This window comes from Cherax quadricarinatus, chromosome 12, assembly GCF_038502225.1.
Source record: "Cherax quadricarinatus isolate ZL_2023a chromosome 12, ASM3850222v1, whole genome shotgun sequence".
NCBI classification, from domain to species: domain Eukaryota; kingdom Metazoa; phylum Arthropoda; class Malacostraca; order Decapoda; family Parastacidae; genus Cherax; species Cherax quadricarinatus.
This window is the reverse complement of record NC_091303.1, coordinates 38,524,504-38,536,057: the sequence shown is the minus strand read 5'-3', so window position 1 is coordinate 38,536,057 and position 11,554 is coordinate 38,524,504.

Sequence of the window (11,554 nt, the reverse complement as noted above, 5' to 3'; positions counted from 1 at the left end):
CCAAATTGGCAGGGGTTGAGTATGTTTTGAGCCGTTATAAATGAATACAGTCTCCTGTGCACGAATTAGTGTATAATTAGATTTAAATTGACAGGATAAAATACAAAAATTATGGTAGCAAAAGAATAATAAAAAAAAATGATAAAAATAAAAATGGCAATGTCTTGGTTATAATATGCTAGTAAGATGGTAGACAGGATAATATAAAAGTTGTAGTTGAAAATACTAGTTTAAAAAAGTATGGAATAAAAATGGTCAATAAAAGAAGTTTACAATAAGTTTGATCAATATAGTTTAAAGTAAAATTGGGCAATAATAGGGATTTAGAATAAAATTGGGCAATTGAATATTTTTTAAAGTGAGGTAGAATTATTGAAGACAAGTTATGGTTAGTTTATAATAAAATAAGATGGGACAGTGATGTGGTAAGTTGTAAAAAAGGAGAAAGATTCTGTAGATATTAAACACAATTAAGACTATGAGGTAGAATGGTCATTGAATACAACAATGACAATCAAAAGTAGTTGGGGTATTAGAATTTTAAGGGGGCACAAATTTATGACAATATAACACTAACGGTGGACTATGGGTATTATCTGCACTTTACTCTGATTCTGTTAGTCCAGCCTCACTTAGGAATGTTTTAAGGTCATGTTCTGTAGAGATGAAGTATCTCTTCCCAGTGGGCTGTTTCCTAACTGTGATTTTTCCATCCCTCACAAAGCAAGATGGTAGACAGGTACAAAGGATAATATAAAGGTTGGAGTTGAATATGCAAACTTGAAAATTTGGCAACAAAATGTTATGGGAAGTATAAAATAATGTTTAATGTACAAAAGTAAAATTGACTGGTAGTAAATATGGTGTTTAATAAAATTTTAGTAAGTAATAATGATTACAAAAAAAGTGAAAAAGTAATGTTTATTTCATTCAATATTGCACTGGTAGTTATACTAGAGGTTATATGGCAGTACAAGGTAATTAAGAGTACTCTAAGATAGTAAATGTGGTATAAAACAGGTAAGGTAATTAGACAAGTAATGGTTATTAAATGTCAAAAATGTTAAGAGTAAATTGAAATTATAGTAAAAATGATAATTATTAATTTTAGTAGGTAATATCAATTGATAGTATTCAAAAAAAATATGAGGTAGTAATATGGACAGAGAAAGTATCAATTCAGCTAATGTTTAAGCAAACAATAGTAAATAAGAAAATTACATAAGGTGACTTATGCTTACTAGTAAAATCACAAAAAGAGGTAGTTGATTATTTAAATACTAAGAGATTGTACAATGAAGTTTGAACAATAATGGAGCAAAACATTCACTACACTACGTAGGCTTTTAAGTTGGACATTGTTTAGTTATTCTCTGTAAGATTAGTATCCCTGAGAAATCGTGATAGATCATTGAATGGAGGAAATAAGGAGCATCAATCACCCACAGTTAAGTAACCTTTCTAGTTATAGCAGACTGATACTGGCCAGTTAGGTATGTTTTAATTGGATAGGTTAAGGGTGATCCAGCCACATCAAGTGACCACCAGAGAATATCTGGTAAGTGGTGGGATTATGTACAAGTGTTTTTTCCTTGATGGGTATATCCATGTGTAACCTACCCCTTCCCCCTTCATTCAGTTAAACTAATATAATCTATACAGTCCACAATTAATTAGTAGCGCCGTACTTGAGAGTGCTACCCAATTTATACTGGTCTTGGATAGATATGGATAAGATTGTGAGGGTCGAGGGGCCACCTGCAGTGACCAGAGGTGGTTAAGTTTTCTCACATGTCTACATGGGTGACTATGGTAAACAATATCGTTGTTGTCTCCCAAGGAGATTACTCGTATGCATGTAATGTTGAGGTATGTACAAGTAATCACTCCTATAAAATTTTCCATATCTGCAATCATAAGATTTATAGTGAATCTATAGTTAGAATTAAGTACGTATAAGACAAAGTTAATATTCTAAAGCTATAAAATAGCACCTGAGTTATTTTAACAAATGTAAAAACTTGAGCTAAGGTAGTTCTTTAAAGCTAAAATAAAGGAGACAATTGTTAGGTAAGACACATATGCAACAGTTAGGTATCTTTATTTCGAAACGTTTCGCCTACACAGTAGGCTTCTTCAGTCGAGTACAGAAAAGTTGATAGAAGCAGAAGATACTTGAAGATGATGTAATCAGTCCATCACCCTTAAAGTTTTGAGGTGGTCAGTCCCTCAGTCTGGAGAAGAGCAGTGTTCCGTTGTCTGAAACAATATGAAGTTGAAGTGACAGGATGGAGCCTTTATATAGTGCCAGGAGGTGAGACGTAGGTTGCTTTGGGAGGGCAGGTCCCTCTCAAACCCAGCACTATATAAAGGCTCCATCCTGTCACTTCAACTTCATATTGTTTCAGACAACGGAACAATGCTCTTCTCCAGACTGAGGGACTGACCACCTCAAAACTTTAAGGGTGATGGACTGATTACATCGTCTTCAAGTATCTTCTGCTTCTATCAACTTTTCTGTACTCGACTGAAGAAGCCTACTGTGTAGGCGAAACGTTTCGAAATAAAGATACCTAACTGTTGCATATGTGTCTTACCTAACAATCTGTCGGTATTTTATACCATTTTAATGTTCATTCTGTCAGACACTGCAACACAAGGGTATCTTGGTACAGACCATCAACTTCGACCTCTACTAGTGAGAACGGCTGGGTTTGAGAGGGACCTGCCCTCCCAAAGCAACCTACGTCTCACCTCCTGGCACTATATAAAGGCTCCATCCTGTCACTTCAACTTCATATTGTTTCAGACAACGGAACAATGCTCTTCTCCAGACTGAGGGACTGACCACCTCAAAACTTTAAGGGTGATGGACTGATTACATCGTCTTCAAGTATCTTCTGCTTCTATCAACTTTTCTGTACTCGACTGAAGAAGCCTACTGTGTAGGCGAAACGTTTCGAAATAAAGATACCTAACTGTTGCATATGTGTCTTACCTAACAATCTGTCGGTATTTTATACCATTTTAATGTTCATTCTGTCAGACACTGCAACACAAGGGTATCTTGGTACAGACCATCAACTTCGACCTCTACTAGTGAGAACGGCTGGGTTTGAGAGGGACCTGCCCTCCCAAAGCAACCTACGTCTCACCTCCTGGCACTATATAAAGGCTCCATCCTGTTACTTCAACTTCATATTGTTTCAGACAACGGAACAATGCTCTTCTCCAGACTGAGGGACTGACCACCTCAAAACTTTAAGGGTGATGGACTGATTACATCGTCTTCAAGTATCTTCTGCTTCTATCAACTTTTCTGTACTCGACTGAAGAAGCCTACTGTGTAGGCGAAACGTTTCGAAATAAAGATACCTAACTGTTGCATATGTGTCTTACCTAACAATCTGTCGGTATTTTATACCATTTTAATGTTCAAAGGAGACAATATAAAAGGGACTAAAAAAAAAATTTGTGGTGAACAAATAAAGTGGTGATCAAATTAATGAGCTAGGGAATATACAGTGGACCCCTGAGTTTCGGCAGCCTCGATTTTTGTGAAATTCAACCTTCGGCGAGTTTTTGGGGAAAATTTTGGCCTCAAGTTTTGTGAAAAGACTCGTGTGTTGGCGACCGTCTGGTACCCATCTGCCTGTCACCTCGCACACCAAGCCAGTCTCCCACACCATTCACGCTCAGTGTGCCATTGTTTACCAAAACGTGACCATCACCCCGTGGGTTCATACAATACATTTCATAATAATCCATTGTTTTTTGTGCTTGCAACTGCTAAATAAATCATCATGGACCCAAGGAAAGCTAGTGCAAGCCCTTTGGTAAATAAAGTGAGGAACACGATCCAGAGGGATTTTGACGGGGATGTGGAAGAGTTGGTGGAGGACCACAGGGAAGAGCTAACCACTGACGAACTGCAAGAACTTCAATTGGAACAGCATCAGACCACAGCCGAGGAACTTGCTTCAGAGGAGGAGGAAGGGAGTGGATGAGGTGCCTTCTTCAAAGATTAAGGAGATTTGTGCAGTGTGGAATGAGTTGCAAAGTTTTGTTGAAAAGTATCACCCTGACCAAGCAGAAACAAGCCATATCTGCAACATGTACAAAGACAGTGTTGTGTCCCACTTCAGGGAAATCTTAAAGAAATGCCAGAAAAAGACCTCTCTGCATGACAGGGGTCCAGTGACTCTCAAGTTGTTCCCAGTGGCATTAAAAGAAGAAGGGAAGTAACCCCAGATAAGGACTTGCTACCTAAAGTCCTAATGGAAGGAGATTCTCCTTCCAAACAATAGTGTACACCTTCCTCCTATCCCCTCCTCCCGTCTTCCATCCACGCAGAAGTCTTCAGTAAAGGTAAGTGTAATGTTATTATTATTTTTTTAAATGCATGTACTTGATTTCTGATTGTTTTCATTATGTAAATCTTTATTTAATTTGAAAAAAAAAAAATATTTTATTTTAATATTTTTGGGTGTCTGGAATGGATTAATTTTATTTCCATTATTTCTTATAGGGAAAATGGTTTCGAGTTTCGTGAATTTCAACCTTCGGCGGGCTCTCTGGAACAGATTAATCATGAAACTCGGGGGTCAACTGTAATGGCAAAATAGTGAACTTATTACACTTTAGCACCTGAGAATAGCACCTTGATTATTTTAACAATTGTGAATATATGAACTAAGGTTGTTATGTAAAGCTATAATAAAGCTAAAATAAACGAGAAAATATATAGGGACTAAATTAAATAATGGTAAACAAAGTTAAATTGGCAGATAGTAACTAAGATATGATATTGATTTGGGAGTAAGATCTGATTTGTTATATATAATAAGTTGAGCAATTTATTGTACTATAAAATGTAAAAAATAATATGAGGTAGTTGGTAGTAGCTAGCAAAAGATAGTTTTGGGCCTTGAACAATAATGTAATTGAAATATACACTAATTGCACACACAATATAGTCACTAAGATATGAAAATAATCTGAGAGCAGGAATTGCCTTATAGCATAAAGTTTGAGCAATTAATATCACTATAGGAATATTATTTGAGGTAGTTGGTACTAGCTAGTGAGGGAGGGTTCAAGGTATTGCACAGTAGTGTAGTAGGAACATACACTAGTTTGTTATTTGTCTTTACCTCTCAATATTTTATATGTTGTTATCATGTCCTCCCTATCTCTCCTGCCTTCCAGTGTCATCAGATCAATTTCCCTTAACCTCTCCTCGTAGGACATACCTCTTGGCTCGGGACTAGTCTTGTTGCAAACTTTTGCACTTTCTCTAGTTTCCTTACATGCTCGGCTAGGTGAGGGTTCCAAACTGGTGCTGCATATTCTAATATGGGCCTAACGTACACAGTGTACAGGGTCTTGAATGACTCCTTATTAAGATGTTGGAATGCTGTTCTGAGGTTTGCTAGGCGCCCATATGCTGTAGCAGTTATTTGGTTGATGTGCGCCTCAGGAGATTTGCCCTGTGTTATACTCACACCAAGATCCTTTTCCTTGAGTGAGATTTGTAGGCTCTGGCCCCCTAGATTGTCCTCTGTCTGTGGTCTTCTTTGCCCTTCCCCAGTCTTCATGACTTTGCTATTGGTGGGGTTGAACTCCAGGAGCCAGTTGCTGGACCAGGCATGCAGTCTGTCCAGATCCCTCTGTAGTTCTTCCTGGCCCTTGTCTGATTCAATTCTTCTCATCAACTTTACATCTGCAAACAGGGACACTTCGGATTCTATTCCTTCCATCATGTCATTCACAAATTCCAGAAACAGCACCGGTCCCAGGACTGATCCCTGTAGCACCCCATTTGTTACAGGTGCCCACTCTGAAGCCTCGCCACATACCGTGACTCACTGTTGTCTGCCTGATAGATATCCCTGATCCATTGTAGTGCCTTCCCTGTTATCCCTGCCTGGTCCTTCAGCTTCCTCACTAATCTCTTGTGTGGAACTGTGTCAAACGCCTTCTTACAGTTCGAAAAAATGCAATCTACCCACCCCTCTCTTTTGTCTTACTGCCATCACCCTGTCATAGAACTCCAGTAGGTTTGTGACACAGGATTTCCTGTCCCTGAAACTGTACTGGCTGTCGTTGATAAGCTCATTCCTTTCTAGGTGCTCCACCACTCTTCTGATAATTTTCTCCATGGCCTTGCATACTATACACATCAGTGACACTGGTCTGTAGTTTAATGCTATGTGTCTGTCCCCTTTCTTAAAAATTGAGACTACATTTGCTGTCTTCCATACTTCTGGTAGTCGTCCTGTTTCGATAGATGTGTTGAAGATAGTTGTTAGTGGTACACAAAGCACCTCTGCTCCCTCTTTCAGGACCAATGGAGAGATGTTATCCGGCCCTATCGCCTTTGAGGTATTTAGCTTGCTTAACAGCCTCTTCACTTCTTCCCCGGTTGTATGTATTGTGTCCAACACTTGATGGTGTACCCCACTTCTCTGCTTTTCTGGAGGCCCTTCTGTCTCCTCTGTGGACACTTCTTTGAATCTCATGTTGAGCTCCTCACATACTTTGTGGTCGTTTTTTGTGACCTCACCTTCTTCCTTCCTCAGCATGATTACCTGGTCCTTGACCCTTGTTTTCCTCCTGATGTGGCTATACAACAGCTTTGGGTCGGATTTGGCTTTTGTTGCTATGTCGTTCTCATATTGCCTATGGGCCTCCCTTCTTACCTGTGCATATTCATTTCTGGCTCTACGACTGGTCTCCTTATTCTCCTGGGTCCTTTGCCCTCTATACTTCTGCCATTCCCTAGCACATTTGGTTTTGTCCTCTCTGCACCTTTGGGTGAACCACGGGCTCATCCTGGTTTTTTCATTATTCCAGTTACCCTTGGGTACAAACCTCTCCTCAGCTTCCTTGCATATTGTTATCACATATTCCATCATCTCATCCACTGACTTCCCCGCCAGTTCTCTGTCCCACTGAACCCCGTTCAGGAAGTTCTTCATGCTTGCGTAGTCACCTCTGTTGTAGTTTGGCTTCATTCGTCCGGCCCTTCCTGCTTCCCCCTACTTGTAACTCTACTATGTATTCGAAGCTTAAAATCACATGAACACTGGTCCCAAGGGGTCTTTCACATGTGATGTCCTCATTTTCTGCACTGCTCAAGGTGAATACTAGGTCCAGTCTTGCTGGTTCATCCTCTCCTCTCATTGAATTCCTAGGCTATTTCTCCAGTAGCTGGAAAGAGATCTCCCAGGATGGGTCATGCAAAGATGATGGGTAAAACATTTTAGACATTGCTGCTTCTGAGTATTTCCCACACTCCCTACTGTCAGGCGAGGGAGTCAGGTTTCCTCCAATCAGTATAAAGACCCCATAACATTAATGCCAGGTCCTCAGTGGGATTAATGCTTTCCTCTGGACATTTGAGCTGACTTAATCACCCAGGTAGAACAATGCCTCCAAATGAGTTGGAATATCTGAGCCCTGCTCCTAAAAGGGGCATCCAAGTGTGTTTAGATGGGGAAGGGTACTTTGTGACTACACATAGGGCTTTCCTGTTTTCATATAGTACTTTGGTATATGGAGTGTATGTAATGGTAACGGTTGTTCTGACCTGTCAGGATGACATCACTGCTGATTCCTGCATGTCTGGCAAGAGTTTTTCTCATGGCAGGGTACACAGATCCTCTGCATTGCAATCATAAGTTTATCAGCAGTTCTTATAATCCTACTTGACACTAGTTGATTACTTCTCATGAGTTCCTGCCACTGTTCAACAGCTGCTTCCTTTGTGTCTTGAGTGCCACTGAGGATTTCACCTTTGTTCTAAGTTTCTTTTTTGTGTCCTGGGAATTTGGTGGTATGATTCCTATGCCTCTAGTAGTAGTAGTAAAGTAGTAGTAGTAAAGTAGTAGTAGTAGTAAAGTAGTAGTAAAGTAGTAGTAGTAGCAAAGCAGTAGTAGTAGTAAAGCAGTAGTAGTAGTAAAGCAGTAGTAGTATAGTAGTAGTAGTAATAATATAGTAGTGGTAATAGTAGTAAAGTAGTAGTAGTAGAGTAGTATAGTAGTAGTAGTAGAAGTATTGTAGCAGTGGTAGTATAGTATCAGTAGCAGTCATAGTTGTAGTAGTTGTAATGGTAGCTGTAGTAGTTGTAGTTGTTGTTGTTATAGTAGCTGCCTCCTGTGCTATGCCTTGGGTTTTGGTGGTGCAAATCCCTCCTCTGTACAACAGTTGCCATCTGTGTCATGGGTGTGGTAGTGTGATTCTAAGCAATTCCCAAGTATGGTAAAAAGTATCTGAGTGGCAGTGCCACAACATAGGACTCTAATGTACAAGAGGACGAAGGTGGCTTTGGCAAGTTCAGAAGCACAAGGTCAAGAGGTAGCATATAGTTGATAAACGAGTGTGTGTTGAAATATTCCAAGTGGACCCACTGGATCCTTGTGCATGAGTGTGTCTTTTAGTTCATTGGCAGTCTCCTGCCAAGGCAGGGTGACTCAGTGAAGAAAATGCATCCTCACCCCTCTCACTTGCAAACTGCTATTTATCATCTATCAGTCATCATGAAGAAAGAATAGTCAGCCTAGTTCACAGCAAACATTTACATTTAAATACCAAAGAGTACGTACATAACTTTTTTGAGAACATGTTAACACATATATAGTGTACGTGCTCTCGTAGTTTTTCTCTGTGAACTTAAAACTTTCATGGGTAACTGTTATCCAACAGCTTGATTCTCTACTGTATACCATACTGTGTTTTGTTCACATAAAATATATCCTCACCCATCCCCATCCATATTGCTATTTATCTTCTGAAAGTTCTTTCAACAAAGTGGCTGTATCCCACAGAGGCAGGGTGACCCAAAAGGAAAAACGAAAGTTTCTCCTTTTAAATTTAATAATATGCAGTGGAACCTCAGTATACAACCAGCTCACTTCTCGAACAAAGCTCAGAACTCGATCAGACAAATATTACCTGCCAAAACTTCGCTGTAAACTATTTTGTGTTTCTTTGCATTTTTGGTGTTTTTTTTTTTTTGTATTATTTGAATAAATAAGTCACCATGGGACCTATGACAATTAGTGATAACAGACAACCAAACAGAAAATTGGTTGGGAAGAACTTGTCCGATACTCAAACGGAGCGGCACTCGAACAGCTTTCTGGAATGAATCAGGGTCACATACCGAGGTTCCACTGTATACAGGAGAAGGGGTTACTAGCCCCTTGCTCCCGACATTTTAGTCGCCTCTTACGACACGCATGGCTTATGGAGGAAGAATTCTGTTCCACTTCCCCATGGAGATCTGAAAGTTATCCAGAAAAAAATATCAGGTCAGCACAGCTCATAGCAAATATTTACAGTTAAATACTGAACCATACTTAGATGCATAACAAATAAAACACCTTCCATCATTCTATAGTGGACTCTCGGTTATCGGCCATTCTGCTTATCAGCCAATTCAGTTATCAGCCGGTTTTCAGCTTCCAGTTATCGGCCGTTATTTTGCTTATTGGCCGTATGGGACACGTCAACCCACCGCCGCCAGCCACTCGCGCGTCAGTCTGGCTGTCTCTCTGGACGAGTGAGGAAGCTTCTGCTCATTCATCCAAACATTTCGATATAATTCATTGTTTTTGGTTGTTGCTGATTAAGTGCAATTGCAAAATAAGTAACCATGGTCCCAAAGAAAGTTCCTAGTAAAGTTCCTTTGGTAAAGAAAGTGAGAGAGATGATGGAATTTAAGAAAGAAATTGTAGCAAAGTACAAGAATGGTTATGGTAGGGGGTGGTAGTGATGGTGGAAGAGGGTGGTAGTGGTTGTGATGGTAGAGGGTGGTAGTGATGGTGGTAGAGGGTTGTAGTGATGGTGGTAGAGGGTGGAAGTGATGGTGGTAGAGGGTGGTAGTGGTTGTGATGGTGGCAGAGGGTGGTAGTGGTTGTGATGGTGGTAGTGATGGTTGTAGAGGGTGGTTGTGATGGTGGAAGAGGGTGGTAGTGATGGTAGTGGTTGTGATGGTGGTAGAGGGTTGTAGTGATGGTGGTAGAGGGTGATAGTGGTTGTGATGGTGGTAGTGATGGTAGCAGTGGTTGTGACAGTGGTAGAGGGTTGTACTGATGGTGGTAGAGGGTGGTAGTGGTTGTGATGGTGGCAGAGGGTGGTAGTGGTTGTGATGGTGGTAGTGATGGTTGTAGAGGGTGGTTGTGATGGTGGAAGAGGGTGGTAGTGATGGTGGTAGTGGTTGTGATGGTGGTAGAGGGTGGTAGTGATGGTAGCAGTGGTTGTGACAGTGGTAGAGGGTTGTACTGATGGTGGTAGAGGGTGGTAGTGGTTGTGATGGTGGCAGAGGGTGGTAGTGGTTGTGATGGTGGTAGTGATGGTTGTAGAGGGTGGTAGTGATTGTGATGGTAGTAGAGGGTGGTAGTGATGGAGGTAGAGGGTGGTAGTGGTTGTGATGGTAGAGGGTGATTGTGATGGTGGTATTGATGGTGATAGAGGGTAGTAGTGGTTGTGATGGTAGTAGAGGGTGGTAGTGATGGTGGTAGTGGTTGTGATGGTAGTAGAGAGTGGTAGTGATGGTGGTAGAGGGTGGTAGTGGTTGTGATGGTGGAAGTGATGATTGTAGAGGGTGGTAGTGGTTGTGGTGGTGGTAGAGGGTGGTTTTGATGGTGGTAGAGGGTGGTAGTGGTTGTGATGGTAGTAGAGGGTGGTAGTGATAGTGGTAGAGGGTGGTAGTGATAGTGGTAGTGATGGTAGTAGTGGTTGTGATGGGGTAGAAGGTGGTAATGATGGTGGTAGAGGGTAAAGCTGCAAGACCTTCATCTGGAACAGCAACAGATCACAGCTGAGGAAATTGCTTCAGAGGAGGAGGAAGAGAGAGGGGAGAATGTGCCTTTTTCAGTGATTAAGGACCTGTATGCAAAGTGGAGTGAGATGCAGGGGTAAAGTGACCCTCAAGCCTCTCTCCTCTTCCCTATCTTCCATAAGCCAAGAGTCTTCAGTAAAGGCATGTAATACTGATTTAACGCTTTGACTGTTGCAACCCCAAATCCTGAGGTGTCTCCTGGTGTCGCAAAATTTAAAAAAAAAAAAAAAATTCTTATGAAATGATAGAGAATCTTTTTCCGATTGTAATGACACCAAAAGAACGAAATTTGATGGAAAACTTATGAAATTCCACTCTTGTGAAGTTAGCGACCTCGACGATATCTACGAATCGGCGATTTTGCCCACTTTGAGCCCTATTTTCGGCTAATTCCATTGTTTCAGTCGACCAAACCCATAGCTATTTCTTTAGAACTCCATTTTTTCTATCAATTGAGTACAAGAAACTGCCCATTTACCAATTTCAACTACCCAATAATGTGGTCAGAAATTTGCAATTTGGCCAATTTCACGAAAATTAAAAAATATGACAATTTCAAAATAGGGTCCAGAATGAACAATGCAGACATTCCTGACTCTAAAATAACATTTTCTTTGTTCATCAGTCATGTTTCTATGCCCCTCTGATATTACTCTTGCTTTCTATTTTGAATTTTTATTCAAACAAAAAATAGAAGATTTACTGCTA